The sequence below is a fragment of the Bos taurus genome, chromosome 5, assembly GCF_002263795.3.
Source record: "Bos taurus isolate L1 Dominette 01449 registration number 42190680 breed Hereford chromosome 5, ARS-UCD2.0, whole genome shotgun sequence".
Lineage (NCBI taxonomy): Eukaryota > Metazoa > Chordata > Mammalia > Artiodactyla > Bovidae > Bos > Bos taurus.
In genome coordinates, this window is record NC_037332.1 from 98,891,930 (window position 1) to 98,919,385 (window position 27,456).

Sequence of the window (27,456 nt, forward strand, 5' to 3'; positions counted from 1 at the left end):
TTTTACAATTTCGGCAGAGGTTTCCTTCTGGTTCCGGTGTGGTGAGGCCCGGAAACCTCAGTGCCCGCAGACTTTTCCTTTTGTGGGGAGCCCGCCCAAACTCCATCCTTTGCCCGCGGCCACGCCCCACAGTGGGAAGGAGGGACTGAAAAGCATTTCCTTGAGGCCGGCACAACTTGCCCTACGCAAAACGAGTTTGTTTTTTTTTTTTTTCCCCCCTTCCCTGGCTGAGCCAGTTTCATCTGAAATACAGAGTGACCGGAGGAGGAACCGGAGGAGGGACAAGGTACTGGAAATGGTTTGGGGGTATGAAGGATGAGAGGAGGATGGTAGTGATGCGGCCGAAAGGGGGATGGCTGTGGGTGGCTGTCTGTATTTATGTGAACAAACAGCAATCACCAGGTGAATGAATCTGTATTTCTTCCGAACAGGCATCTTGCGAGTTTGGGCTTCTGTCTTTTTTTAAGACAGAATTTTGGCAATTTTCAGCCATTTGGGCAAGGAGAGAGGCAGCCAGAAAGCGAAGGGATGAGGGGTCTCTGTGTATTCCTGGAGAGGAGGCCATCGTGAGAGGGGAGATAGAAACAGTCTAGTACAGGAATTACTTGTCACAGGACAGTAAGGTCGTTCAGTCCGCCTTTGGGCTCAGCTCAGCTTCTCATCTGCTAAGCATAATTAAGAATGGTAATTATCTCTTGTAGTTGTTGTGATATTTAAGTGAGATAATATCTGTAATCACGCTTAAAAATTGTAGTGTGATATGCTATTCTTTGTTTACCGGAATTTCAGTTTTCTTCTTGTTTTCTCTTTTTCTTTGTATTGAAGTGTAGTTGATTTAAAATACTATATTAGTATCAGATGTGCAGCATAGTGATTGATTTTTTATAGTATTATTATAGGTTTCATTCACTCCATTAAAAGTTAGTACAAAATAATGGCTATAATTCCCTGTGCTGTACAATATGCTTATCTATTTTATATTGAGTAGTTTGTGTCTCTTAATCCTCTACTCCTGTCTTGCCCTTTCTCCCTTCTCTTTCCCCACTAGTAACTACTAGTTTGTTTTCATATCTGTGGGTCTGTTTTGTTTTGCTATGTACATTCATTTGCTTTATTTTTTATATTCCACAAGTAAGTGTGAATACAGTATTTGTCTTTGTCTGACTTATTTCACTATGCATAATATTCTCTAGGTTCATCTATGTTGCTGCAAATAGCAGAATTTCATTCTTTTTTATGGCTGAGTAATGCTGAGTAAAATTACTCAGCTATATATATATATATATATATATATATATATATATATATATATTTATACCATGTCTTTTTTTATCCACTTATCTGTTGATTGCCACTTGGGTTGCTTCTATTGCAATATACTTTGTATATCGTATATAATGTTGCCTTGAACATTGGGTCACATGAATCTTTTCAAATTAGTGTTTTTGTGTTTCCAGATAGACACCCAGGAGTGGAATTGCTGGGTATTATGGTGGGTTTGGGCTTGCCAGTTCCCTCAATGGTAAAGAATCCACCTGCAAATGGAGAGGCAGGTTTGATCCCTGGATTGGGAAGATCCCCTGGAGAAAGAAATGAAAATCCACTTCAGTATTCTTGCCTGGGAAATCCCATGGACAGAGGAGCCTGGCGGGCTGCAGTCCATGGAGTCACAAGATAGTCAGACACGACTCAGTGACTAAACAACAAGAGGGTCGTTCTGTGTTTAGTTTTTTGAGGAACATCCATATTGTTTCCATAGCAGCTACACCAATTTTTGTTTCCACCAAGAGTGTACAAGAGTTCCCTTTTTTCTACCTCCTTTCCAACATTTGTTATTTACAGCCATTCTGACAGGTGTGAGGTGACAGTGATTTTGATTTGCATTGTCCTGCTGATTAGTGTTGTTGGGCATCTTTTCATGTGCCTCTTAGCAATCTGTATGTCTTTGGGAAAATGTCTATGTAGGTCTTCTGACCATTTTTTGATTGGGTTATTTTTTAATATTGAATTGTGTGAACTGTTTGTATATTTTGGATATTAAGCCTTTGTTAGTTGTATCATTTTTAGACATTTTCTTCCATTCCATACATTGTCTTTTTGTTTTTTGGTGCTTCCTTTGCTGTGCAAAAGCCTCTAAGTTCAATTAGATTCCATTTGGGCTTTTTGCTTTTATTTCTTTATTTCTTTTTCTTTTTTTGCTTTTATTTCTTTTGTCTTAGGAGAATGATCCAAGAGAATATCGTTATAATTTGTGTCAAAGAGTGTTCTACCTATGTTTTCTTTTAGAAATTTTATGATTTCAGGTCTTACATTTTGGTCTTTAAACCACTTTGAATTTCTTGTGTAAAGAAATGTTCTGATCTCACTGCTTTATGTTGTTATTGTTATTCAGTCACTTTATGTTGTTGTTGTTGTTGTTCACTGTCTGATTCTTTCTGACCCCCATGGACTGCAGCAGGCCAGGCCTCCTTGTCCCTCACTATCTCCCAAAGTTTGCCCAAGTTCATGTCCACTGAGTCAATGATACCATACTATTTTGATTACTATAGATTTATTGTCTAGTCTAAAGTCAGGGAGAGTGATTTCTCCACATCTCTTCTTTCTCAAGATTGGTTATTTGGCTCTTTTGTGTTTCTATAACAATTTCTTAACTATTTGTTCTACTTCTATGAAAAATGGTTTGATGGCATCACCGATCAATGGACATGAACCTGGGCAAACTCCAGGAGATGGTGAGGGACAAGGAGGCCTGGTGTGCTGCAGTCCATGGGGTCACAAAGAGTTGGACATGACTTGGTGAACAACAACTATAAAAAATGCCATTGATATTTTGGCAGAGATTGCATTGAATCTGTAAATTGCCTTAGTTAGTATGGTAATTTTAACAACATAGATTCTTCCAATTCAGGAACATGATATAGCTTTTCATCTGTTTGTGTTATCTCCAATTTCCTTCATCAGCATCTTATAGTTTTTGGAGTATATTTCTTTTGTCTCCTTAGGCAGGTTTATTCCTTGGTGTTTTATTCTTTTTGAAATGATTATAAATGAGTTTTGATCCCCTTCCCTCTCTCTTCTCTCCCTGGAAACCCTTTAATGAAAATATTGGTGCATTTAATCTTATCCAAGAGATCTCTTAGGTTGATTTTATTTTTTAAAATTTGCTTCTCGTTTTGCTTTTATGATCAAGTGATTTCCATTACTCTATCTTACAGATCACTTATGCATTCTACCATATCACTTAATCTGCTATTTATTCTTTCTAGTGTGCTTTTTGTTATTGAATTCTCCATTTTTTAGAGTTTTTAGAAATATTTTCTAGTTAAAATTCTCACTGTGTTCATTTATTCTCTTCTCTAATTTAGTTAACATTCTTATTACTAATGCTTTGAATTCTTTCTCTGGTAATTGTTTATTTCTGTTTTATTATATTTTTTTCAGGATATTTTTCTTGCTGTTTCAATTGAGAGCAGTTCCTCTGCCTTTTTTTTTGTTTGTTTGTTTTGTTTTGTTTAACTTTCTCTGACCTAAATTCAGGTGAAATAGTTACCTCTTGCAGTCTTAAAGGGGTGTTCTTGGGCGGGAGCATCTCTGTGTAGACTCGGTGTGCCCAGTGCCTTTGGTGGGAGAGCTGGATTTAATGTGGATGTAATCACATCTTTCCTCAGGGTGTGCTGGAAGCTTGGAGAAGGCAATGGCACCCCACTCCAGTACTCTTGCCTGGAAAATCCCATGGATGGAGGAGCCTGGTGGGCTACAGTCCATGGGGTCTCTAAGAGTCGGGCATGACTGAGCGACTTCACTTTCACTTTTCACTTTCATGCATTGGAGAAAGAAATGGCAACCCACTCCAGGGTTCTTGCCTGGAGAATCCCAGGGACAGGGGAGCCTGGTGGGCTGCCGTCTATGGGGTCGCACAGAGTCGGACACGACTGAAGTGACTTAGCAGCAGTGCTGGAAGCTGCCATCTTAATAGGAGGTCAGGCTGGACATGTAGGGGCAAGAGCCGAAGCTGGTGTGAGCAGGAACTTCCCCTCTTCCCAGTGGCCATGACTGCTCTATTGTGGATAAGGGCTAATTCCAAGTTGTTGAAGCAGAATTCCTGAGGGCTGGGCCAAGCTGGCTTGGTTTCCTTGTGTTTATTTTTTAAAGGTTATTTATTTATGTATTTTGGCTGTGCTGTCTCTCTGTTGCCACTGGCTTTTCTCTGGTTGCAGCGAGCAGGGCTAGTCTTTGCTGTGGTGCTTGGGCTTCTCATTGCGGTGCTTCTCTCATTACACAGCAAGGGCTCTAGGGAGCATGGGCTTCAGTAGTTGCTGCATGGGAGCTCAGTCACTGGGGCTCCTGGGTTCTAATCACAGGCTCCGTAGAGGTGGTACATGGGCTTAATTGCTCCACAACATGTGGGATCTTCCTGGACCAGGGATTGAACCTGTGTCTCCTGCATTGGTAGGTGGATTCTTTATCGCTGAGCCACTAGGGAAGCCCCTCTGTTTCCTCTAAGTGTGTTTTCCCCTCTCTTTTTTCTGGGACCCTTGTCCTACAGGGAGTAGTGTTGAAGCAAGGGGGTCCACGGGGTCTGTCCACTCATTCCAGTCACAGACAGAGATCCGAATTGTCTCTGATGGGCTACCTGTGCCAATGCCTACGGTCATTTCTCTCACTCTGCTCAGATGTAGCTTTGGGTTCAAGTCCCTTTGTCCCTCACGGCTGATCACTGTCCATCCCTGTTGTGGAGCATCACCTCAGGGCAGGCTGAGTGAGCTGGGGTAGGGGCTTCCCTGGTGGCTCAGTGGTAAAGAATCCACCTGCAGTGCAGGAGCCTCAGGCTCCATCCCTAAGTTGGAAAGATCCACTGGAGGAGGGCATAGCAACCCACTCCAGTATTCTTGCCTGAAGAATCCCATGGACAGAGGAACCTGGTGGGCTCAGTCCCTGGGGTCACGAAGAGTTGGACATGACTGAAATGACTTGGTGGGCAGGCAGGAGCTATGGTGGGTCGGCCACCTCAAAGATCTGGGCTGCTTCTGAGGTACTGTTGAATAAGCTCTGACAATGGCTCCTGCTGCCTCACCCAGGCTCTGCCCCACCCAGATCACCCCTGCGTTTCCCACAGCTGAGCTTTCTTCCTGGTCATGGCCACCCAGATCCAGTGTCACGCTGTGACCCAGGGTAAATGGGGGCTGGCTCATTCCCCCTGCGTCAGCTGGGGCGTGCGCCCAGGCTGTCTCGGGAAAATTGGGGCCACAGCACCTCCACTCCACCTGTGGGGGCAGGCCAGTGCATGTGCGCTCCTCCTGAGTAAGTCCAGGTTCCCCACAGCTCTCCTGTTAGTCCTGGTGGTCTTCCCACCTGCCAAGGGGACCCATCTCCCCAACAGAGGACCCCAGGACTGGGGTGCCTGATATGTGGCTTGAACTGCCCACTCCCCAGCATGGCTCTCTACCCGTGTGATCTTCCTTTTCCTCCCAAGTCCTGACCTGATCACTTTAATTCTCTTCTTACTGGATTAAGTGTTCATCTTTCTTACAGCCTTGGTTGTGCAGGAACTTGGTTTCTGTCAGTCTCTAGTTTTCAGTGAGAATTGTTCCATATGTAGATGAATTTTAGACGTGTTCATGGGGGGAGGTGCTCTCCGCCTCCTCCTATTCCACCATCTTGATGCCATCTTTGTCTTTCCTTTTTCTTTTTTTTTTTTAAAGATTTTTTAAAATGTGGGCCATATGTTTAAGTCTTTATTGAATTTGTGATAATATTGCTTCTGCTTTATGTTTTGACTTTTTGGCCTCAAGGCATGTGGGAGCTTAGTTCCCTGACCAGGGATTGAACACACACCCCGTGCATTGGAAGGTGGATTCTTAACCACTGGACCACCAGGGAAGTTCCTCTTTTTCTTAATTTGTTGGTCCTTTTCATCAGTCTCTCAGCCTCATTCCCATTTTGTCTCCTTTCTTACCCTTTTATTTCTGTGTTTGTGGATTCCTGTTATGAATCCTCTCCTCATCTGAGCGGTTCACACATTTGAGACCAAGCTTTCTTCCCCCTAGTTACTGACAGCTATTGGTAGTTGTGATGATAAAGGCATTAAGCTACTGTAATGTGTAACACACCCACACTGAAATTCACCTGGAAAAAGCCCTGTTTCCAAGTGTTAGGGATACAGCTAGGAGGAAAATAGCCAAAGTCCCCAAATTCTTGTTCTCATGAAGACTTTCATGCTTCTCTTCTAGCTCCCCACCAGGCTACTGCTCTATGTCTGCTTCTGGGCTGTGCTAATAAACGTGCATGGGCTTCTCTGGTGGCTCAGTGGTAAAGAATCTGCCTGCAATGCAGGAGCCACAGGAGATGTGGGTCTGATCCCTGGGTCAGGAGGGCATGGCAACCCCCTCCAGTATTCTTGCCTGGAGAATCCCCATGGACAGAAAAGCCTGGCAGGCTACAGTCCATAGGGTCGAAAAGAGTCAGACACGACTGAAGCGACTTAGCATGCATGCACGCATGCAATAAAAGGGCATAAAGAAGCTGAGTATGCCATCAGGGACATTACTGTCTGGTTGGAAAGAAACTGATGACTGTAGGCAAACTGATTAAGTACTGAATAAGTAGGTGAGGTATTCAGTCTTTATATTAGCCTATCATCTGCGGAAAATAAAAGTAGAAGGGAATAAGTGTAAACAAAGGAAAAGGAGATATGACACAGATACCTGTGTAGTGTGGAAAGAGTCTTGTGTAGAATGGAAGGAGTCCAGGGACCTGAAATCTGGTTTAAGTACTGGCACTCTTTTTGTTAGCCAAGAACAAGGTACTTACGTCAATGTACTTTATTGTTTTATTGTTATTATTATCTTTCTGTCTTAGAAAATGAAGAGTTGAGATAGACTGGCAAATCTTGGGAGATTCTTTGATTAAAAAAATGAGTCTTTTATTTTTGAATTTCTTGTAAGTTCTCTGAGTTTCCTAACCAGAATGATCATGAGGAGAATAGGTTAGAATTTAGCTGCAGAGACTGTCAGCTCTGGATAAGGAAAAGGAAGTGGGGATAAAGTGAAGGGGTTCCTATCCATGCCTTGACTTCAGCTCAATTTCCTAAAGTTACTCTTACACTCCTAAGCTCAGGGAGCCTTCTCCACAACTTTCCCCTGCTTACAACTCCAGGTGAACTGGGCAATGTATACTCCAGCTATACCATGCTGTGAAAGTCACTTCTAAAAAGTGAGATTCCAGGGAACAAGGGTTTCCTTGATGCTCATGGTTTATTTAACCCTCATCAGTCTAAGTTCTATCTCAGATTTTAAGCATTAGGTTTGCCCCTTCCACACCTGCTGCTGCTGCTAAGTCTCTTCAGTCGTGTCCGACTCTGTGCGACCCCATAGACGGCAGCCCACCAGGCTCACCAGTCCCTGGGATTCTCCAGGCAAAAACACTGGAATGGGTTGCCATTTCCTTCTCCAGTGCATGAAAGTGAAAAGTGAAAGTGAAGTCGCTCAGTCGTGTGTGATCCTTATCGACCCCATGGACTGCAGCCCACCAGGCTCCTCCATCCATGGGATTTTCCAGGCACGCATACTGGAGTGGGTTGCCATTGCCTTCTTGGCTGCCACACCTAATCTGCACTTAATTTGTTTTCTAATTTATACTAATAACCTTTTTTGGCATTGAGGTAGCCAGTTGCCAACATAGCTAATTCTTTTTCTTTTTAATTAAAGTATAATTGACCTACAACATATGTTAGTTCCAGGTGGACAAAATAGTAATTTGATAATTCTATGCATTTCAAAAGGATCAATACAATAAGTCTAGTTATCATACACGGTTATTACAATATTATTGACTATATTCCCCATGTTATATATTTCATCCACATGACTTGTTTATTTTATAACTGGAAGTCTCACCTGTTTCACCCATCACCTCACCCTCTTCCCCTTTGGCCACTACCTGTTTTTGTCTGTATCTGTGAGTCTATTTCTGTTTTGCTAGGTTTAGTCATTTGCTTTCTTTTTCAGATTTCACATATAAGTGAAATCATATGGTATTTTTCTGTCTTTCTCTGTATGATTTATTTCACTTACCATACCTTCTATATCCATTAATGTTGTCATAAATGGTAAGATTTCATTCTTTTCATGACAGAGTAATTTTCCATTCTCTATGTCTGTCTGTGTATCTATCTCACATATTCTTTATCCATCCACCTATTTAGGCCTTCCCTGATAGCTCAGTTGGTAAAGAATCCGCCTGCAATGCAAGAGACCCCAGTTTGATTCCTGGATTGAGAAGATCCACTGGAGAAGGGATAGGCTACCCACTCAAGTATTCTTGGGCTTTCCTTGTAGCTCAGCTGGTAAAGAATCCACTTGCAATGCGGGAGACCTGGGTTCAATCCCTGGATTGGGAAGATCCCCTGGAGAAACGAAAAGCTACCCACTCCAGTACTCTGGCCTGGAAAAATCCATGAACTGTATAGTCCATGGGGTCACAAAGGGTCAGACATGACTGAATAACTTTCACTTTCACTTCCATACACTATTTATGGACACTTAGGCTATTTCCATACCTTGGCTACTATGAACAATATTGTAATTAATATGGGGTGTGTGTATCTTTTTGAATTAGTATTTTTTTCTTCAGAAAAATACCCTGGAGGGGAATTGCTGGATCATATGGTAATTCTATTTTTATTTTTTGAGGAAACTCCATACTATTCTCCATAGTATTTGTACTAGTTTACATTCCCATCAACCATGTAGAAGGGTTTCCTTTTTTGCACACTCCCTCCTTATTGATTCTCTGCCTAGATGATCTGTCCATTGATGTAAGCAGGGTGTTAAAGTTCTCCTATTATTGTTGATGATCATTACCCTAAACTGTTGGGTATATGTTGCTTATCTCCGTTTAGTTTTGTTCTTTTTCTGGTGTTTTATTTTGTTTCTTTATTTGGAGTGTATTCCTCTGTAACCTCATTTTGTCTAATTCTCTGTGTTTATTTATATAAACTAACACAGCATTTGTGTGTTAGTCACTTAGTCATGTCCAACTCTTTTTGACCCCATGGACTGTAGCCAGCCAGGTTCCTCTGTCCATGGAATTCTACAGGCAAGAATATTACAGTGGGTAGCCCTTCTATTCTCCAGGGGATCTTCGCAACCCAGGAGTTGAACCTGGGTCTTCTGCATTGCAGGCTGATTCTTTACCATCTGAGCCACCAGGGAAGCCGTGAAAGTGAAGTAAAAGTCGCTCAGTTGTGTCCTACTCTTTGCGACCCCATGGACTATACAGTCCATGGAATTCTCCAGGCCAGAATATGGAATGGGTAGCCTTTCCCTTCTCCAGGGGATCTTCCCAACCCAGGGACTGAACCCAGGTCTCCCGCATTACAGGCAGATTCTTTACCAGCTGAGATACCAGGGAAGCCCAAGAATACTGGAGTGGGTAGCCTATCCATTCTTCAGTGGATCTTCCCAACCCAGAAATCAAACCAGGGTCTCCTGCCTTGCAGGCCTATTCTTTACCAGCTGAGCTACCAGGGAAGCCCTACTGACCTTCACTCATCTTTCCAGTGGTTCAGGAACCCTACGCTTGGGAGCCTAGTGTGGGACTCGGAACCCCACTACTTGGCAAGAACTTCTGTAATAGTTCCTATCCTCCAGTTTGTGGGGTACCTAGCTGCAGGCATGGGTCTTGACTTCTCCTACTCTGCTTCTCCTACTCATCGTCCTTCTTATAGGTGTAGTTGTCAAAAACCTTTCCTGCTCTTCCTCAGGTCTTTTATCTATAGTTGCTCTGTAAATAGTTGTAATTTTGGTGTCCTGGTGATAGGAGGTGAGTTCAGGTTCTTTTACTCCACCCTCCGGGCCTCACCACCTCAATAAAAGCAGTTCCTGGTTTGTTTGGTGTTTTTTTGGCCATACCATGCAACATGTGGGATCTTCAGTCCCCAACCAGGAGTCAAACCCGTCCCCACGTACACTGTAAGTGTGGGATCTGAGCCACAAAATTGCTACAGAAATCCCTCAATAAAGCCAATTCTTAGCAACTGAGTAATCATAGCAACTTGAAGACAGTGACTGAATGTTTTATACCTACAGTTTTATACTTTTATGGACTAAATTACTGGTAAGAATGATAAATGAGAAGAAATCCTGCTTTAAGTTTTTTCTTATACAGCTGTTAACATCTTACACCTTCAGTCATAGTAAACTACCCTATTTTCACACACATAACAGTGTGTATATGCATAATATGTATTTTGTCAGTTAACAAAATACGTAGAAATATGGTGCTGTTTTCAGAGCATTGATCTAAATTACAGTTATTGTATGTATGTAATTCTGGGTTACGTTAGAATTCTACTAAGAAATTGTAGGGGATGCTAAAGTTTGAGGGAAAAAAGTGCTTCAAAGGTCAATTGTTGTTGTTTAGCTGCTCATTTGTATCCAACTCTGAGATCCCATGGACTATAGCCCACCAAGCTCCTCTGTCCATGGAGTCTGGTATGAATACTGGAGCAAATTGCCATTTCCTTCTGCAGGGAATCTTCCTGACCCAGGGATCGAATCTGTGTCTCCTGCCTGGTAGGTGGATTCTTTACACTGAACCACATACACTGTGGCCATAGAAAAATCTCAATAATACATATATAATACTCATATTTGAAGTCTGTTAGCTTCCTGGAGAAAACTTCAAAATTATTAGGTTTCACCAGAGCATCAGTTTTGAATGATTTAACCAAATGGCCTGTCTTGTTGGGTACACATGGGCTGTTGTGTTGAACAACTCTGGGAGACACCATAGATGTTATATTCATATTATGCTGTTACCTGAATGATGAAAAATATTTGCCAAAGATGATAATTTGGAGTTTAGAGAAGATGACCCTAAGCAATTTCTTTTTTTTTTTTTCTGATAGTAATCAGATTTCAAGACCCATTGTAGACCAAACTACCCTGAGTTTGTGTCCTTAGGATCCGCTTCTCCAAAGTCGCTTTTAAGTTGGATGGGGTTGGCTTAGCCCAGACAGAGCAAGTGTCCACTGCCCCTTGCTTAAGTGCTGTGTGATGCCCCACCAGCCGGAGCCCAAAGTCAGTGCTGCTTCAGACTAGTTAAAGGCTACAGCAGCGGGGAAGGGCTTGTTTATCTGAGTAGAAGTGACAGGCTAGGCTTGTGGTTCAAGGAAGGGGGCGGGGAGCTAAGGGAATGCTGAAAATCTGTCTTGACTGCCTTGCTTTCCATCAGATTTATAAGCAAACACCACAGATCCAACCAGTCTGGTTTGAAGCTGCTCTGCTACCTCCGTGGTCTTTCCCCATGGGTCCCAATTCCTGACCCCTTTAGTGTTCTTTGGGGCTCACCTCTTAGTATGAATCAAAATGAGTTTTGGTGGAGGAATAAATAAGCAGAATATTCACTGGAACATTCTTAAAGCCCTGCAGTGCCAGCAATGAAAATACAACTGGAATGTAAAGTCTCTTCAACCTCAGAAATGTATGCGGTAGATTTTCTGAGGTTAATTCAGACACATATACAACCCAAAGGCATGACAGGCAGAAGAAACTATGAAACTGTAGGCACATGGTGAATTCTAACAACTATGCTCATCTTCCTTATCCTCATCCGTACAAAACTGGATAAAAAGAGAACCAATACCCAGTCAGCCTTCTGAAGGGTGGAAAATTATAATGAAAGAGGACCAGATGGACATTCAAGGCACACAAGGCTAGTCTTAGCTCAAGTGCTAATTAGTTATTGGAAAAAACCTGAACCCTGCGCCTGTTTCCTCATCAGCTAGTTACGGAGGCTGCTGCTGCTGCTGCTAAGTCGCTTCAGTTGTGTCCAACTCTGTGCGACCCCATAGACAGCCTCCCACAAGGCTCCTCTGTCCCTGGGATTCTCCAGGCAAGAACACTGGAGTGGGTGTTACGGAGGCTAGGTTTGTTTAATTGCTTTCAAAAGGCTCTTCTGATTGTACGTGTTTAGAATTCATTTGTGGAATTCATGTTGCATCTCATAAGAATAAGAAATGGAATAAGAAATGGAATGCAGGGTTGCTCTTTTTAGAGTTTCTTTAGCAGGGGGGTGTGTCTGAAGTGGCCCAGGAGACACAGTGCTGGTTTCTTCAATTACAGTGTGGGAACAGAATGATTTTTTGACACTGAGAATTTAACTTGGCATGTTTGCATCCCTTCTTTTATTTTTATTAATTAATTTTTATTGCAGTAGAATTGCTTCACACTTTTGTTAGCTTCTACTGCATAGCAAGATGAATCAGCCGTACATAAACCTATATTCCTTCTTGAGGCCCAAATAGTTCCCTTATCACTAAATGACCTCAAAGTCTCACCCTGTTTTTCTTGTCCTCACCCATGTTCATTAAGAGTAATAATGGATTCATGATCAGAAAGTCCCACATCCGATCAGATCTCTGATTTATTTTCTGACCCTAGATGAGTCACCTTTGTACTTAGACCTTATTTTCCACATGCACTATGAAGTTGTTAACATGGTCATGGGTTGTCCTGAAGTGGCTTTCTTTCCTAAGACTGAAGATAACTTTGAAGAACACTCCAAGTTTTCAGGATTGGAAAAAAATGCAGATAAATGAAATGTGATTTTATCATTATCTGTAAAGCACCTCCTCTTCACCACCACTACCTTGATCTTTCTAGATCTCATCTTGGGCTGCTATTTTTTTCTTTTTTTAAAAAAAAATATTTTTAATTGGAGGATCATTGCTTTACAATGTTTTGTTGGTTTCTGCCGTACAATAACATGAATCAGCCATAAGTATACATATATCCTCTCATTCTTGAACCCCCTCCCATCCATCCCTTTGAATTGCTATCAAAATTATTTTTAATTGACTGACTTAACATGGGCTGGGAAATAGAGGCAAGCTGATTTAAAGGTATGAGCTTAGATTATCTACAAACAGAAGAGCAGTAAAGCTTTGATAGTATCAGCAGGCCACGGGTTGTGGGTTTATATAAATTCAGATAGTGTGTGAGATAAATCCTTCAGACAAAGTTCACTGAACCCTGGGAGAGGACTCTGAGTTGTATGGTTTCACAGTGATATTAGGTGCTGCACCTTTTGATTTTTATTTCAACATTAACTAAATAAATTTTGGGTGTCTGGGGAGCGGTGATTTCTGTAGGTAAGGTATATAAAAACTTGCAGGATCTTAGTTCCCTGACCAGGGATTGAACCTCAGCCCTTGGCAGTGAAAGCACTGAGTCCTAACCACTGAACCTCCAGGGAAGTCCCCAGAATTAATTATTTTAAAACGTACTACAAAGCTGCAGTGATTAAGGCCATGCATTATAGGCATAAGGAGAATCTGGACTTCAGACCCTGGGATCCCTGTTTTCAGGCCTCCAGCCTCAGGTTGAATTATAGTCCCAGATTTCCTGACCTTCCAACTTGCAGATGGCAGACTGTGGGGCTTCTTAGCCTCCATAGCCTTGCAAGCCAATTCCTATAATAAATTTCCATATATATATATATATATATCCTATTATATATAGGATAAATTTCTATATATATATATATATATATATATATATATATATATAGATCTCCTATTGGTTGTTTCTCCAGAGAACCCTCATTAATACAATGGATGAAACTTGGAAACTTGCTAAAGCCAAACACAGAAGGTCACAGATTATATGATTCAATTTATATAAGATATCCAAAATAGGCAAATCCATAAAGATGAGAGATAGATTAGTGATTGCTCAGGAGCTTGTGGTGGGGAGGTGGGCACTGGGAAGTGGCTGCTCTTGGTACAGGTTTTTATCTATTTATTTATTTATTTTTGGCTGCACTGGGTCTTCATTGCTACACGGGCTTTTCTCTAGTTGTGGCAATCGGGGGGCTACTCTTCATTGCAGTGCACGGGCTTCTAACTGCAGTGACTTCTCTTGTGGAGCATCGGCTCTAGGGTGCTCCAGCTTCAGTAGTTAGAGTGCGTAGGCTCAGTAGTTGCGGCTCCCAGGCTCTACAGCACAGGCTCAATAGTTGTAGTGTGTGGGCTTAGTTGTTCCTCGGCACGTGGGATCTTCCTGGAAAAGGAATCAAACTGGTGTCTCCTGCATTGGCAGGCAGATTCTTTACCACTGTGCCACCAGGGAAGCCTCTAGGACAGGGTTTTTTTTTTTAAAGGATGTGATGAAAATAGTCTAAAACTAGATAGCAGTGATGGTTGTACAACTTTGTGAATATACAAAAAAACCACTAAATTGTACACATTAAAAGGGTGCATTTTATGCTTTGTAAACTTTATTTCCCAAAAAACCCACAAAAGCAATATTAAAGGCAATTTTAATTTTTTTTTTAAATTATTTTTGAGAATCTGTTAGGGGAGCAGCGTACCGTGTAATGTAAAAGCACTGATTCTAAAACCACACAACCTGGGCTGAAGTTCCAAATCCCTGCTTACTAGCTGTGTGATCTAGAGCAAGTTACTATCTATATGTAGAGTGTTTAGAACAGTGCCTGACAGGTGGTGAGCAATGTATAAGTGTTTGTCGTTTTAACTATATGCCATAAAACGTACCAGGCAGTGGTGGGAAGCAGAAACCAGTGTCAAGAAAGCTGTGCTGATTTGTATCAGTTAAGGGTGGAGTCCAAAGTGGATTGCTTCACTTGGTTTATTGTCTGAACTCCGCTCCATGCTCACTCAGGGAAAGAGCCTGGGCTTATCCGGAAAGGAGGGAGATAATGTGGAATGCCTAAACTGAATCCTCTTACCTGGGTTCTGGAAAAAGGTCCAAAAATACATTGTGTGCTCAGTCATGTCTGACTCTTTGCTACCCCATGGACTGTAGCCTGCTACAAAATTCCTCTGTCTGTGGAATTTTCCAAGCAAGACTACTGGAGTGGGTTGCCATTTCCTCCTCCAGGGGATCTTCCTGACCCAGGGATCGAACCCAGGTCTCCCACATTGCAGGCAGATTCTTTACCACAGTGCCACCTGGGAAGCTCAAATGGAGGAAACCAGAGCAAAGGATGGTGAACAGTACTTAATGTATTTTTGTTGTTCAGTTAAATAAATGTTAGGCAAAAATTCTGAGGGTTTTCCTCTTGAGCATAGACACAAACCTCATGATTTTTGTTCTCTTGTCCTGTCTTTGTTTTAATCTTTTTTGCTCTTTTTAAAAATATTTATTTTTATATATTTATTTGCCTGCATCAGGTTATAGTCGAGGCATGCAGGATTTTTAGTTGTGGCATGTGGGCTCAAACCTGGGCCCCCTACATTCGGAGCTTGGAGTCTTAGCCACTGGACCACCAGGGAAGTCCCATCTTTTGCTCTTTCATTTCAAAAATCAAGATTAAGCAAAATAAGATCAAGTAAAGTTCATGTCACTGCCACATTTTTATTCCCAGGATGCATCAACAACCCAGGAGGGTAGCAGGTGTTTCAAGAAATATTTGCATCACTTTGCTTTAAACTGCTTTCTGCATCTTTGTGAAGGTACACTTAAATTTCTTGATTTTCCTATGGATCTCAATTTACTTACAGCAAATAGAGATTCTAATAGAAGGACTGGTTTACATAGCCATTTTGAGGGAAAGATGCACGAGTACCTGCTTGGTTGTGTCCAACTCTGCGACTACAAGGACTGTAGCCCACCAGGCCCTTCTGTCCATGGACTCCTCCAGGCAAAATACTGGAATGAGCTTCCTATGCCAGGGGATCTTCCTGACCTAGGGATCAAACCATGGTCTCTTACAGCCCCTGCATTGCCCCAGGCAGAATTTTCACCACCATGCCATCTGAGAAGCCCCAGTGATCTATGAAAGGAGAAAAAGTATGACTAGTAAATGATGGGGCAGTGAGCAGAGTTGTCTTGAAGTTCTCTGAAATATATAGACAGGGCTTAACAGATTCCCAGTTCTTACTATAGAAAAGCTTTACCTGTGGGAAGCCAGGATTCTTCAAAAGAGATGGCAGTGGGCATGTGTGTATGTGTGTATATATGTGTATGTGTATGTATGCATGTGTACATGTGTGTATATATGAGTTTGTATATGTATGTGTGTGTATATATGTGTATGTATGTGTATATGTCTGTGCATGTGTGTATATGTATATGTGTGTGTGTGTGTTTGGAGCAGAATAATTCTACCTTGGGTTTCTGAAATCCTTTTATTCTAAAACTTTAAAAGTCCTTTCACATGTTTTATCTCATTTATCAGAATGTCTCTGATTAGATACTACAAGGATAATGATAATCCATGATGTTATAGATTAGGAATTAAAACACAGGGAAGTGATAAAATTTGGTCAAAGAGAGAGAGACAGCAAGAGAGAGAGAGAGGATAATAAACATAGCAGCCAATCTAGAACTTTATTATTAAATTAGAGCCTGGTGGATTTCCTCTGTATTAAATAAGAAAGGTTTTTGATTATTATTATTAAATAATCAATGCAAAGAAACAGAGGAAAACAACAGAATGGGAAAGACTAGAGATCTCTTCAAGAAAATTAGAGATACCAAGGGAATATTTCATGCAAAGATGGGCTCGATAAAGGACAGAAATGGTATGGACCTAACAGAAGCAGAAGATATTAAGAAGAGGTGGCAAGAATACACAGAAGAACTGTACAAAAAAGATCTTCACGACCAAGATAATCACGATGGTGTGATCACTCATCTAGAGCCAGACATCCTGGAATTTGAAGTCAAGTGGGCCTTAGAAAGCATCAATACGAACAAAGCTAATGGAAGTGATGGAATTCCAGTTGAGCTATTTCAAATCCTGAAAGATGATGCTGTGAAAGTGCTGCACTCAATATGCCAGCAAATTTGGAAAACTCAGCAGTGGCCACAGGAAAAAGTCAGTTTTCATTCCAATCCCAAAGAAAGGCAATGCCGAAGAATGCTCAAACTACCACACAATTGCACTCATCTCACAAGCTAGTAAAGTAATGCTCAAAATTCTCCAAGCCAGGCTTCAGCAGTATATGAACCATGAACTTCCAGATGTTCAAGCTGGATTTAGAAAAGGCAGAGGAACCAGAGATCAAATTGCCAACATCCGCTGGATCATGGAAAAATCAAGAGAGTTCCAGAAGAACATCTATTTCTGCTTTATTGACTATGCCAAAGCCTTTGACTGTGTGGCTCACAATAAACTGTGAAAATTCTTCAAGAGATGGGAATACCAGACCACCTGACCTGCCTCCTGAGAAACCTATATGCAGGTCAGGAAGCAAGAGTTAGAACTGGACATGGAACAACAGACTGGTTCCAAATAGGAAAAGGAGTACGTCAAGGCTGTATATTGTCACCCTGTTTATTTAACTTATATGCAGAGTACATCATGAGAAACGCTGGGCTGGAAGAAGCACAAGCTGGAATCAAGATTGCCGGGAGAAATATCAAAAACCTCAGATATGCAGATGACACCACCCTTATGGCAGAAAGTGAAGAGGAACTCAAAAGCCTCTTGATGAAAGTGAAAGAGGAGAGTGAAAAAGTTGGCTTAAAGCTCAACATTCAGAAAAGGAAGATCATGGCATCTTGTCCCATCACTTCATGGGAAATAGATGGGGAAACAGTGTCAGACTTTATTTTTGGGGGCTCCAAAATCACTGCAGATGGTGACTGCTGCCATGAAATTAAAAGACGCTTACTCCTTGGAAGGAAAGTTATGACCAACCTAGATAGCATATTCAAAAGCAGAGGCATTACTTTGCCAAACAAGGTCCCTCTAGTCAAGGCTATGGTTTTTCCAGTGGTCATGTATGGATGTGAGAGTTGTACTGTGAAGAAAGCTGAGTGCTGAAGAATTGATGCTTTTGAACTGTGATGTTGGAGAAGACTCTTGAGAGTCTCTTGTACTACAAGGAGATCCAATCAGTCCATTCTAAAAGAGATCAGTCCTGGGAGGCCTCAGATCAGATCAGTCGCTCAGTCGTGTCCGACTCTTTGCGACCCCATGAATCGCAGCATGCCAGGCATCCCTGTCCATCACCAACTCCCAGAGTTCACTCAGACTCACGTCCATCAAGTCAGTGATGCCATCCAGCCATTTCGTCCTCTGTCATCCCCTGCTCCTGCCCCCAATCCCTCCCAGCATCAGAGTCTTTTCCAATGAGTCAACTCTTCACATGAGGTGGTTAAAGTACTGGAGTTTCAGCTTCAGCATCATTCCTTCCAAAGAAATCCCGGGGCTGATCTCCTTCAGAATGGACTGGTTGGATCTCCTTGCAGTCCAAGGGAATCTCAAGAGTCTTCTCCAACACCACAGTTCAAAAGCATCAATTCTTTGGCGCTCAGCCTTCTTCACAGTCCAACTCTCATATCCATACATGACCACAGGAAAAACCATAGCCTTGACTAGACGAACCTTTGTTGGCAAAGTAATGTCTCTGCTTTTGAACATGCTATCTAGGTTGGTCATAACTTGCCTTCCAAGGAGTAAGCATCTTTTAATTTCATGGCTGCAGTCACCATCTGCAGTGATTTTGGAGCCCCAAAAAATAAAGTCTGACACTGTTTCCACTGTTTCCCCATCTATTTCCCATGAAGTGGTGGGACCGGATGCCATGATCTTCGTTTTCTGAATGTTGAGCTTTAAGCCAACTTTTTCACTCTCCACTTTCACTTTCATCAAGAGGCTTTTGAGTTCCTCTTCACTTTCTGCCATAAGGGTGGTGTCATCTGCATATCTGAGGTTATTGATATTTCTCCCGGCAATCTTGATTCCAGTTTGTGTTTCTTCCAGTCCAGCGTTTCTCATGATGTACTTTGCATATAAGTTAAATAAACAGGATGACAATATACAGCCTTGACGAACTCCTTTTCCTATTTGGAACCAGTCTGTTGTTCTATGTCCAGTTCTAACTGTTGCTTCCTGACCTGCATACAAATTTCTCAAGAGGCAGATCAGGGAGGCCTGGTGTGCTGCAATTCAATGGGTTGCAAAGAGTCAGACATGACTGAGCGACTGAACTGAACTGAAATAAGAAAGGAAGGTGATGAGGGTTTAAGGCAAAGTTCCTGAAATTGGCTCCATGTTGGAATTAACTTTTGGAGCTTTAACAGATCCCAGGACTCGGCTCCCATTCCCAAGACTGTTTCTTGATTCTGACTTAATTGATGCATCATCTTGGGCTTTGAAACTTTTACAAAGTTTCTTTGACCTCACTGGTTTTATTTATTTTTATTTTTTTAAATTATTATTATTTTATTTATTTATTTATTTTTACTTTACAATATTGTATTGGTTTTGCCATATATCAACATGCATCCGACACAGGTGTACATGTGTTCCCCATCCTGAACCCCCATCCCACCTCCCTCCCCATACCATTCCTCTGGTTCATCCCAGCACACCAGCCCCAAGGTTCCTGTATCCTGCATTGAACCTGGACTGGTGATTCACTTCTTATATGATTTTATACATGTTTTAATGCCATTCTCCCAAATCATACCCCACCCCAACTCTCCCACAGAGTCCAAAAGACTGTTCTATACATCTGTGTCTCTTTTGCTGTCTCGAATACAGGGTTATGGTTACCATCTTTCTAAATTCCATATATATGCGTTGCTGCTGCTACTGCTGCTGAGTCACTTCAGTCGTGTCCAACTCTGTGCGACCCCATAGACGGCAGCCCACCAGGCTCCCCTGCCCCTGGGATTCTCCAGGCAAGAACACTGGAGTGGGTTGCCATTTCCTTCTCCAATGGATGAAAGTGAAAGTGAAAGTGAAGTAGCTCAGTCATGCCTGACTCTTAGCGACCCCATGGACTGCAGCCTACCAGGTTACTCCATCCATGGGATTTTCCAGGCAAGAGTACTGGAATGGGGTGCCATTGCCTTCTCCTAATATATGTGTTAGTATGCTGTATTGGCGTTTTTCTTTCTGGCTTACTTCACTCTGTATAATAGGCTCCAGTTTCATCCACCTCATTAGAACTGATTCAAATGTATTCTTTTAATGGCTGAGTAATACTCCATTGTGTATTTGTACTACAGCTTTCTTATCCATTAATCTGCTGATGGAGACCTCACTGGTTTTAAATTTGGGGGGTTAGAGTGTAAAAAAGGAAATCTGAAATCTGTTTTATTTACTTTTATTCTGAGTATATGATATATAAATTTAAAACCATGAAGTAATTTATAAAAGAGAGCAGGAGAGTTGAAAATTTAACATTTATAAAAACCAGGTACTTCTCAGAAGGAAGGTGAGAAAATTATAGTAGAAGCCTAGGTAATATTTACTGTAAGGATATTTTTAATTTATTTGGCTGTGTCAGGTCTCTGGTGCAGCATGTGAACTCTTAGCTGTGGCATGTGGATCTAGTTCCTCAATAGAGACTGAACCCAGACACCCTGCATTGGAAGTGCAGAGTCTCAGCCACTGGACCACCAGGGAAGTCCCTTCTGCAAACCAGGGAAGCCCATATTAAATTTAAATTTCAGGAAGCAATTTTCTTATTCCCTTGATCCATAGACATTTAAGTATTCTAATTGTGGTATTATGTCATTATAGTAATACTGCCTATGATGAAAATCTTATCCAAAAGGAGAAATCATTTGTAGATATCATAATTTGAAGAATAATAGTAGTAATTATTATGGGAGTATTTTATTTCTATAATTATTATAGGCGTAATTAGTAATAACTATTATTTGTTATGTGCTAGGTATTGTTCTAAGTATCATTTAATTCTTACAGTGACTAGTGGAGATAGATAATACTATAAACTCAGTTTAACAGATGAAAAAAATGAGATTGCTCAAGAGAACACAGCTCATTAATGGCAGAAACGGGTATATCGGAGTTCTCCTGGTGGCTCAACAGTGAAGAATACTCCTGCCGATGCAGGAGACAGGGGTTCGATCCCTGGGTTGGGAAGATCCCCTGGAGTATGGACTGGCAACCCATTCCAGTATTCCTGCCTGAGAAATCCCACAGACAGAGGAGTCTGGTGGGCTACAGTTCATGGAGTTGCAGAGTCAGACATGACTGAGCAATTAACGAACAACAATATGGGTATATTGGGTTTCAAAATTCATTGGGCTATACTTCTGAGACTTGTCATAAAAATACTGAAAGGTAGCCAAAGCCTAGGGGTATGCCTTTTGGGTCTTTATTGTGGACGATATAAATGACTTCAAGCAAAGACACATCTGTAAACAAAGCACCTTTCTCATGCATGTAAGTTCAGAGCGGGAAGCACAGCTGAGGTGGGGCCACTGTGGGGCTGCACTGAGGCTATATTAAGATAACAAGCCAGTAGAGTTGTTCACTGCTATTTAATAAAATACACACCTACGGACTTTCATCATCCACACCCACATTCATGAACACACACAGTGGTTCTGCATTTTTTGCTCACTGAATTTATTTTCCAACTATCCTCCATTATCCTGCCAAGAAAGGTCTGTCTAGTCAAAACTATGTTTTTTCCAGTAGTCATGTATGGATGTGAGAGTTGGACTATAAAGAAAACTGAGCGCTGAAGAATTGATGCTTTTGAACTGTGATGTTGAACAAGACTCTTGAGAGTCCCTTGGACTGCAAGGAGATCCAACCAGTCCATCCTAAAGAAAATCAATCCTGAATGTTCATTGGAAGGACTGATGCTGAAGCTGAAACTCCAATAATTTGGCCACCTGATGTGAAAAATTGACTCATTGGAAGACACTGATGCTGGGACAGATTGAAGGCAGGAGGAGAAGGGGATGACAGAGGAAGAGATGGTTGGATGGCATCACTGACTCAATGGAGATGAGTTTGAGTAAACTCCGGAAGTTGGTGATGGACCGGGAGGCCTGGTGTGCTGTGGACCATGGGGTTGCAAAAAGTCGGACACGACTAAGCTAAATGTAGGAGACCTGAGTTTGATTCCTGGGTTGGGAAGATCCCTGGTTTGGGAAGATCCCCTGGAGAAGGAAAGAGCAATACTAAGGAAGTCATTCGGCACTTTCATTATATGGTGCCTGTGTTAGAGGAAATGGAATATATCCACATTTATGCCACTGCTTTGAAGGAAAGCCACACTGTCTTGAGATCATCCTGATGGGGCAGTAGAAATTAGAGTTAGAGACTGTCAGGTAGAATGTGTTATTTAGGAACACTGAGTTGAAACCTTTGGTCTGAAAAGTAATTATGTCTACATAATTATATAAAAGTAATTATGTATCCAAAAGTAATTATGTATACAAAGTAAACACACAGAGGAAGGTGTAACTATTACATTACCTTTTTTTTTTTTTTAACTTTAGAAGCTTTATTACTTGCCTTTTTAGCATCAGGTTTTTTTTTTTTTTTTTTAATTTTAATTGGAGGAGAATTACTTTACAGTATTGTGGTGGTTTTTGCCATAATATTTACTGGAGTATAGTTGCTTTACAATGTGTTATTTTCTGCTGCACAGCCAAGTGAATCAGCTAGAGGTATACATATATCCCCCCTTTTTTTGGATTGTCTTCCCATTTAGGTCACCACAGAGCACTGAGTAGAGTTCCCTGTGCTGTACAATAAGTTAATGTTAGTTGTATATTTTATACATAATGGTTTATAGAAGTCAGTCTCAATTTCCCAATTTCATCCCAGCCCTTCCCTCCCACCCCCACCCGGTGTCTGTTTGTTCTCTATGTCCATGTCTCTATTTCTGCTTTGCAGATATGTTCATCTGTACTATTTTTCTAGATTCCACATATATGCTTTAATAAACAATGCATTTTTCTCTTTCTGACTTGGCTTTGTGTGACGGTCTCTAGGTCCATATTAGTCTCTTCAAATGGCACAGTTTGTTCCTTTGAAGAACATTTTCACATTCTCATTAATTCTCACTAGAATCCTCTGAGGTAAGTGCTCATGATAATCTCAGATTAAAGATTAGAAAACCAAGACGTTAGAAGATTGAGATAAATCTATCCTGCGTCCCTGACCTTGGTCCCTGTGTTCCTTCTACTTGCCACAGTTGGATGGAGACGATATATTAACTTTGTTTCCAAAAGTTCCAACTTAGCTTTCTCCCAGGTAGAAAACACAATGCCATCAGCAAGCAATTCGGACTGTGGCCCACTAGGTTCCTCAACCTATGGGATTTCTTAGGCAAGAATACTGGAGTGGGTTGCCATTCCTGTCTCCAGGGGATCTTCCTGACCCAGGGATCAAACTCAAGTCTCCTGCATTAGCAGATGGATTCTTTACCATGGAGCCACCCGGGGAAGCTCTTCTGATTACCCCATAGGAAATTACAGGCAGAGGTAGTGACAGGAATGAAAACTGGTGGGGCTACCATGATGTGGGTTGCAAGATGCAGTTGCAAGCGAGACTTCAGAATTAGAGAGTTGAGGGGGAGAGACTAGGTATGTGGACTTAGCTGGCCTGCCCCTTTTCTGGTGTCATTCACTTCCTCCTGCTGTCTGTAATTCTTTACTGCCCACAGGAGAGAAGCAGGTGTCCTGGCCCCAAAATTAGGATGAGAAGGAATGACAAGGTCAGGTGATATGCTCAGTGAATCACCTACCAACACAGAACTAGAAATTGAAACCTCTGCCTCTGTAATCATTGCACCAGGGTCAGTGCTGACGCTCCCCATCCAAGCATCTCATCCTCTGTCATTCCCTTCTCCTGCCACCTTCAATCTTTCCCAGCATCAGGGTCTTTTCCAATGAGTCAGTTCTTTGCATCAGGTGGCCGAAGTATTGGAGTTTCAGCTTCAGCATCAGTCCTTCCAATGAGTATTCAGGACTGATTTCCTTTAGGATGGACTGGTTGGATTTCCTTGCACAATGAGACAGTGATGTTTTCCCACAGGTGCCTATTTCATCTTGCCAGGCCTTTATTATTGTTTCCCTGAAATTCCCTTCTATATCTAGAGTCCTTAGGAGGACACACCCTGTGTGACACAGCATTTAGGTTACAATGCAGCTGAGCTGACTCCCTGATTGTGCCTGCCTGGGTCTGGGACTCATTTATTAGAGAATGAGAAACTGTACGTGTGTGTGTGTGTGTGTGTGTGTGTGTGTGTGTGTTCCTGCAATCTTCTGCAGACTGCATTTTTTTCTGCCTTTTTCTCTGCAGAGGGCTGTGGGCTAGAAAGACAGGACAACAAAACAGATCTCCTTGCTTAGGAGGGGGAAACTGCCAAAAGATATTTAAAGTTCCATGTGAACTAAAAAAAAAGATACACAACTTGAGAGCTTTGAGTTAAGTTTTATTGGGGCAAAATCAGGACTGCAGCCTGGGAGGCAGCATCTCAGATAGCTCTGAGAGACTGCTCCAAAGCGGCAGTGGGAGAAAGTAAATATATAAGGTTTTGGTGAAGGGGGAGTTCAATACCATGAAGCACTCATTTTACAAAAGGTTTTTTGTTAGTTGTGAGGATCTGATGTCTCCCTGAAGGAATTTAGTGCTTCTCTAGATATGAGGGCTTCCCTTGTGGCTCAGACGGTAAAGCATCTGCCCACAATGTGGGAGACCTGGGTTCAATCCCTGGGTCGGGAAGTTCCCCTGGAGAAGGAAATGGCAACCCACTCCAGTATTCTTGCCTGGAAAATCCCATGGACGGAAGAGCCCGGTAGGCTACAGTCCATGGGGTCACAAAGAGTTGGACATGACTGAGCGACTTCACTTCACTTCACTTGACTTCTAGATATAAGGAGATGCAAGGATTGAGATCATAAAATCTGTTCCTAAAAGCATCCAACTATCTAAAGACCTGTCACACCAGATTCCCTGGAGCACAGAGTGCCTCCCTCCACCCTGAACTCCCTCAGGGGTTGTTGAAGGTCAACACTTACAGCAGCATGGGCTTCAATCTCCATAGAGGCAGATGGCAAATGCCTTTGTTGTTCAGTCGTTGGCAGTGCTCTTGGTAAGTGCCAATTTGTAGTTGACACCCGGAAGCCCCTTTTTTAAAAGAAAAAACCAAGCAGGGTGAACAGCTAAGTGGGGACTGGTCCTTGGAAATGTAGTGTGACTGATAGCGGTGGAAGCCAGGTGTGTGAAACAAGCCTCCAGCAGCAGGTACGGGCTTCTTTGGTGTGTCCATCAGGTAGGAAAAAGTGAACACAGATGGGTCAGAAGCAGCTCTGTGCTGAGAGCAGGCGGTGGTTGTGTGTTCTTGGCTTTTCTTTCTTATCAGTAACCCTTATTCTGTGCTTGGGGTGCAGCATTAAAGAATCTGCCTGCAGTGCAGAAAATGCTGGTTCAACCCCTGGCTTGGGAAGATCCCCTGGAGAAGGCAACTCACTCCAGTGTTCTTGCCTGGGGAATCCCATAGACAGAGGAACCTGGCGGGCTATAGTTCATGGGATCTCAAAGAGCAGGGAATGATTTAGCATCCGAACAACAACAGTAATCCAAGGAAGAGAAAATAGCCAGCATATATTTTAAGATATATTATTTTTGGACTTTTGAGGTTTGCATATAGTAGATGGAGGGTTATGAAATCAGGAATGTCATAAGTAAAATGATAATTATAATAAAAACCTCTTGAATTTATATAACACTTGAAGGGACATAAAATGTGTTCATGTTGGCAATGATATTTTAAATCTGATGCCATTTGATTTCCCTAGGTGTCCCAGGGCTCCCTATCTTGGGTTCCATTTCTTCCCCTATGGAGCGAGGTTTCAGGAGGAGCCAAGATAAAGTTTAGAACTTCTCATCTCTACTGTCTATCACATGTATTTCAGGAATTCCCAAAAAGATGAAAAGTCCTGACTTAAAGGAAGCAAGAAAAGCTGATAACGCTCTTACTGTCAAAAGAATTTGTTTGAATGTGGTCAGGACTTTCAGGCAGCATGACGGAGCCTCTTTTTTTTTTTTTTTACGGTTCAAAGGGCATTTCAAGCCCCAGGTCTCTAGGAGGAGGGTGAAGATCAGAAGAGTCACAATCCTTCCTATCTGAGAAGAACCGGAGGGTGAATGATGTGCTGGTAACTCCTCTGCTCTCCACCTCATCACCAGGAGATATCACTGGGCAGAGGGGCGGGTTATCTGTGCAGGTCTCTGGGCTTAAAGAGAGCCGCCGCTCAGTGAGCTCTTCTGTCCGTTTGTCCTCTCTGGAGCAGGCGTCAGGAGAGTGATGGAGCCTGAGGCTCTCTGATACCTGGCAGGGCGTCTTGAAGTCTTGAATGATTTGTATGCTCTGTCCCCTCGGGGTTCTGGCCCCTTCCTGACTCCTTACCCCAACCCCTCCGGAGCTCACAGTGGAAGTCTGAATTCAGGTCCTTCTCCCTAAAACGGAAGATAGAAATAGGCTTGGGCTCAGATCCAGGAAAATGAACAAACAAAACAAGTGATCCCGGATTCCATCATTTGGTGAGTACTGGAAGCAAATTTGGGCTTCCCTGGTGACTCAGATGGCAAAGAATCTGCCTGCAATGCAAGAGACCTGGGTTTGATCCCTGGGTTGGGAAGATCCCCTAGAGAAGGAAATGGCAACCCACTCCAGTACTCTTGCCTGGGAAATTGCTTGGACCGAGGAAGCAAATTCTGATTTATACTTATTTTCCAAATGCATTCTGAAGACAGACATGCACACATGCTCCTAGGTAACAGGGAAGAACACCGAGGCAGATTCTGCTCACACATTCTTTCCAACTTATGGTGTATTTGTTGAAGTTTAGTTTCAGCATTGTGGTTTCCGTGATTGCTTTGGATTTTGACATAACTCCGTGATACTATGTGTCTTGTCCATTTGAGTGACAAGGACATACATGTCACGAAGCAGGTTAAAGAACACTGGGTTTGTAGTAAAGGGTTGAGGCCTGGGGAATTCCCTGGTGGTCCAGTGGTTAGGACTCTGTACTTTCACTGCTGAGGGGCTGGGAACTAAGATCCTGCGAGCAGGATGGCCAAAAGGAAAACAAAACAAAACAAAAAAACTACTTATGAAACCCTTCTTGGAAGTTTACTTACTTGCTCTTTTTTGTTTTCAACCCAGGCTAATTCAGACCTTAATCTCTCTGAACCTCAGTTTCCTCCTAGTGTGAAAGTGCCCAGCATGATACATGAACTTTGTACTTCATCAGTATGCTGGCCCTGAAAACAGGAAGGACTGCTTAGTTAAAGTAAGCAGTAAGATAAAGTAACTCTGGAATCCTCTAGATTTGAGCAGTTCTCTTCTGTCTTGATTTCAACTTAATATGGTCACTCTATTTATTAAGTGAATTATTTTTGGCTAGAAAGCTTGGGGTGAGGGTGATGCAGAAGAGACGGGAAGGCTGAACGACTGAACCAGAGGCAGATGGTCCCCATCTCAGGGTGTCATCTCCATATATTTTATCTTCCTCACTTTGGATCTTTTTGTCTTCTGCCCCTTGCCTTCACAGGTGGCACTATTGGTAAAGAACTTATCTGCCAGTGCAAGAGACAAAAGAGATTGAGTTCTATCTCTGGGTTGGGAAGATCGTCTGGAGGAGGGCAGGGCAACCCACTCCAGTATTCTTGCCAAGGAAATCCCATGGATAGAGG

The 27,456-nt window shown here is 42.3% G+C and overlaps 1 protein-coding gene across 2 annotated transcripts in view; it reads left to right on the forward strand.

The window, feature by feature from the left end:
• STYK1 (serine/threonine/tyrosine kinase 1) overlaps positions 1 to 27,456 on the forward strand; it is a 54,186-nt gene continuing 26,730 nt past the window's right edge. Inside the window, exon 1 of one of the 2 annotated variants that reach the window (XM_024991664.2) lies at positions 1 to 286. The gene's annotated coding sequence lies outside the window, so the exon portion shown is untranslated. Of the gene's footprint in view, positions 287 to 19,251; positions 26,302 to 27,456 lie in introns of those variants that run through there. The other variant, XM_024991666.2, reaches the window with a different exon arrangement.